This window comes from Struthio camelus, chromosome 2 (assembly GCF_040807025.1).
Source record: "Struthio camelus isolate bStrCam1 chromosome 2, bStrCam1.hap1, whole genome shotgun sequence".
Lineage (NCBI taxonomy): Eukaryota > Metazoa > Chordata > Aves > Struthioniformes > Struthionidae > Struthio > Struthio camelus.
Window position 1 is genome coordinate 129,752,469 of NC_090943.1, and position 4,936 is coordinate 129,757,404.

Below are 4,936 nucleotides of genomic sequence, written 5' to 3' on the forward strand. Positions count from 1 at the left end.
GAGACAGAGAGGCTGGGGGCGAAGTACGCAGCTGAGAAGGAGGGAAGCTGCGTTCTCAGAAAGGCCTCAGGCAAACCGGAGGCCCAGGTTCAGTAAATCCTTCAAGAATTGCAAAACTTGGAACAAGTGAGCAGTCCTACAGTGCGGTTATTATGTGCCACAGGTTATGCAAGTGCGCAAACATTTTGCTGGATAGGAGCCTAATCTCTCAGTATCATTTTCTCTCATCTTTAAAATAGTAATAATGATACTTTTCTCAAGAAGGGAAGTAATCGATTCAGTCATGATTACAGAAAAGAGGGCTGTATAGCTACCAAACAAAATAACCCAATAGCAGAAGAAACAGGGAATAAAAACCTGGGATGCTCATTTTATGAGAAGCAGTTCTGTTTTGAACAGTGATTATGTTAAACTCTTTACCTTCTGCTCTTACTCTGGCTGATCATGTGCATTAAAAAGAAAAAAAACTACCCTGTAAGCTCTGCAGGAAGCATGTAACCTAAGAAATGAGAGTCAAGTGGCTTCTGTCCCTCACACGTCAGGCATAGATGCCTTCAAGCCAGAGCAAAGCCTGATTGTTGTAAGCAAAGGCGTCCTATTTGGCCGGAAGAACAAGGACAGGGTGTCTGAACAGCAGGCTGACTTTCCTGGACCAGCAATTAGAAAACTCACTGCTTGAGGAATACATCACTAAGAGAAAAATATACTGGAATAACCCCATGACGGCATTTCTACAGATACTTTCTAGAGTAGAATTACATTTAGAATTAAGATAAAATAAGAGCTAATGTGAAGAAATGTACTTATGACTGAGATACTATTATTTCATAGGCTATATTCCATTTATTCAGCCAAAGGATGCAGTTGTAGCCTGATAGATGAAGGGGCAGGTTACGCTAAATTGACTGATTGAGCCGGAGTAACAGTCAACTGCTGCTGGCCGATGCAGTGCTGCCTCCCTCTCCTCTCACTGCCCTGGGGCTACCTCCCCTTCCTTACACTGGCTCACATGCTTCATCCCCTTAGCAAACCAGTTCAACTCATTAACCCTCTAAAAACCTAACTCAGAAGAAAAAGGAAAAGAATATATTTCAGCATTGATCCATATAGGTTGGGCATTAAAAATTGCCTGACATTTGCTCTGTGGAAGCTCACCAGCAGCTCTGTGCTCATCCTAACACTTGGACATTTCCTCAATAGCCCCCAGGGTGAAGGCCTTTAAAAATCAGCTAATAATATGCTGACAGAGAGCTCTGCTGCCTTCATACTAACCTCTAGAATTCAAGCAATTTCATGCACCATTACCAACCACAACTAAAATCAATGGTTGCAATTGAGATGCAGCTAGCAAATGCGGCTTCCATGGCAGAGGTCCACTGGCAGGACTTCCAAGGTAAAAGGGATGCAAGGTAAAGGCTGCTTTGGCAGCAGACGCCCTTTGTCAAACGTACCCAGGTACTCAGCACGCTCCCTTACAAGCGAGCTGAGTAGAACAGCTTGAGCTGGTCACTGAAACAGCACAGTGTTTCTGTGTAGCAGTAAGGACTCTGAAACTATTAAAAACCTTCTTTTATGTATCTAGTGTATTATTATATAGACTGATTGTCAGTGAAGACAAATTATTCCTTATTTTTTTTAATATAAAATGTCGCTATTGCTCTAAACTGTCAGCTACGGTAGCAAACACCATGACTTGATTTTTCACCTTAGCAGGGATTAATTCTTACCAGGAGAAAGTCTGCTTCTTCCGAACAATGGGAACACAGGCCTCATAAGGCAAACTCAAGCTGTAGCTGACTATGGTGTTCCCAGGAAGCCTGGTCAAGCACAGTAGGAAGGAGACAGAAAGCAGAGCCTTTGTCATCACATCATTCACTGTGTTGCCTCCATTCAAAATTCGAGGGGGCTGCTTTCAGAAGGGCATTTCTGAAAAGTAAATAAAGAGCTGTGTGCAAACACAGGTCTAAAAGAAAAAGAAATGCCCTGCAGGATCTTTGAAGTCTCCTCATTTTGTTGCCATCAGATTAACCTCTCAGCAGCAAACAAAAATGAGCTCTATTTGTGCAAGTTAGGACTTTCCAGAAAGTTTGCTTGTGAAGAAGTATGGGCATGTGGAATGCTCCGGACTGATAGATAACATATCTGAAAAGCACTTTGAAGTTGACTTGAATCATTCTCATATTGGGCCTTCAAAGTTACTGTGGATATAATTTAAACTTGGAAAATAAAAGGAAAGCATTTTGCTATCAAACTTATATTTTGTTCCCAGACCAACACTTTTCCCCAGTTGCAGGTGTTTTCAATTTTCTGTCTAATATTATGAGTAGAGGTGCACCATGGGAATGGACTGAGAGTACCAGAGTCTGGGAAAAATACGCTCTACAGCAACCCTAAATAGGCACAGTAAATAACAAAGTTGGTAAGCCTGGTAAATAATAGAGTCTAATTCTCCTTTTAATTCACTATTGAAAGACATTTCGCTCTGTTTTGTCTTTGGTATTAAAAACCAAGCAGAAAGCTATTCAAGGCAATGGAGACACTTTGGTTGGAAAAAAGGAAACAACAGAACGAAAATGTCAGAGAAATTAGTTGAAAAACATATTTCATAGCCTTAGTTTCTTTCCCCCCCTTACCATATAACAATACAGTTACGTTTCATTTTGAAAAGTGGGTGCATTATTGAGAATTCGATTTTTGAGCAGCAAAGGCTAAACCAGGGCAAATACGGCAGAAAAACACAAAAACAGCTGGCAACTTGAGCTAGACTGCAGTTTTCAAAATCTCATAGTTAGTGGCCGCACCTGATTTTGAGAAAATTACAACACAGTCCTGAGATTTCTCCTCACCACGGGGATTCAGAAGAAACTTTTGGCACCGACAGCATGTGTGGAACAGGTGACTGCCTCTGCCTCGGGCAACTCTCTTCTGGGGTAGAGGAGCAGAACCATTCCCTAAGCTTCCTGCATATACCAGCCTTGCCAAAATCTGCTTTTCCTCATTGTTAAAGATATTTCTGTGACAAAGAGATAACCAAGAGCAGGGCATAAACAACACCTTCTTCCTGTGAATCATCTCACATCAGAGGAGAAAGAAATCTCTGCCTATTTTGCTGGAATGGTCTGTAAGGGTTTCAATGCTGCTTCATCATCTAAGAACGAGTTGCTGTGTTTTTTTCATTCTTCTTACTCAGAATTTACTTAGTAATACTCCTGCCAGCAAGGAACTAGACTTGAAATCAAGAAAAAGCAAAGTATTTGCTAGATCAAACCACGTAAGCTTGTTCTCTCCTTTAATTATGATTCTTCTATCTGGTTACTTAAAAGAACTTGCTTTACTGCATCCCGTAGAAATTTTAATACTTTCCATTTGTATTCTATTGTCTTTTATTAGATTGTTGCAGACCTAATTTCTTGTTTTTCTCTAAAAATAGCCAATGAGGCAAAGCCACTGTCTAAACTGTTCCATACTCAACCATTTCAAACTCATCCACGTTTTACTGAATTACCCTCTTAGCGTATGTCATCTGCAGGTGACATCCTGCAGACAGTAGGTAACAATATAAATATAGTAGGTATAGTAAAGGTAGTTTATACATTAATTTGCTAGTATTCTGCCTTTCAAGTGAATCACAGGAAAACACAGAGGCATTACTGATCTCACATGGCTTTCTATGACGGCGGGCTGCGAGTCTTGCCCCCCTCTCATCTACCACAGGAACTCCCCGGACTTACCCTATTTACTGCTTCAAGTTTCAGGCTGGCAAAAATCCAGTGACTTCATTAGTGTCACACTGGAGAACAGCATAGAAGTGACCTGCCTGGATTTAAGCAATATTTTAACATCAGTGTTGCGATAGCTACAAGAAATTAAACTCTGGCTGCCCTAGGCTGCTTCAGAGGGTCCAAGCACCCACACGTAGCAGATAATATAGTGTTACATCCCATCTCTAAGCAGCTTTGGGAGAGCAGGGAGGTCTCTCAGCTACCACCTTTGTAGCTAAACATCTGTAAATTGAATCATGCAAAGTTAACATAATTTTGCAGTCGTTTCACCACTTGCTCTTGGGATTTGGTTTTGGCGGAAATGATCGAGTCCTATTAAACTTGAAGACCTCCTTAGGACTTGAGCTCTCTGAGGATAACTGAAAAACAGAATCAAGCTCTTTGTGTTTAAGGGAGTAATTTGGGGATCCACCCTGCTTTCCTTGTGCACCTGCAAGCACAACTTTTCTTGTTTGTTTCTGCAACAGAGTAGAAAAGAACAAAAATGAAAGGAAAAAAGAAAAGGAATGAAGGAAAAAGAGAAAAAAGGAAAAAGGAAAAAGGGAAAGGGAAAGGGAAAGGGAAAGGAAGAAAGAGAAAAAAGGAGGAAAAGAAGAGAAAAAGAGTAGAAAAAAGACAAAGCAACCAATTGCTCCTGGCTGTGTGAAACGTCCCCAAAATGAGAAAGTCCCTGAACCAACCAACCAACCAACCACTGGCTGCCCAGAGCGACCCCCACTTGCTGGGCCCTGCAGAGGTGGATGAGATGCTCCGGGGTCACTGTGCATGCCCTGTCACCACCGTGCAGGACACTGGTGGGGACACGGCTGCGCAGGTCAGCACAGCGCTGGGAACACCGCTGCGGGCATCGCCATGCGGGTCACCGCTGCGGACGCGGGACACCACCGGGGTCAGCAATGTGCGGCTCACTGCTGGGGACGCCGCTGGGCGCTCGGGGCAGCCGCCCCGCGGGGGGTGACCCGGAGCCGCGGCCGGGCCGCTTCGGGCGCCAGCGACCCCACGGCGTGGGCTCCGCGGCGGCAGCGCGCCCCGTCGGGGCGGGGCGGGGCGGGGGTGCGGGCGGCGCGGGGGTGCGGCGCTGCGCGGGGCGGGGGCTCTCGGTGGCGCCCGCAGAGCCGGGGCGGGGCGGGCGGCGCCGCACGTCGGGCGGGCGC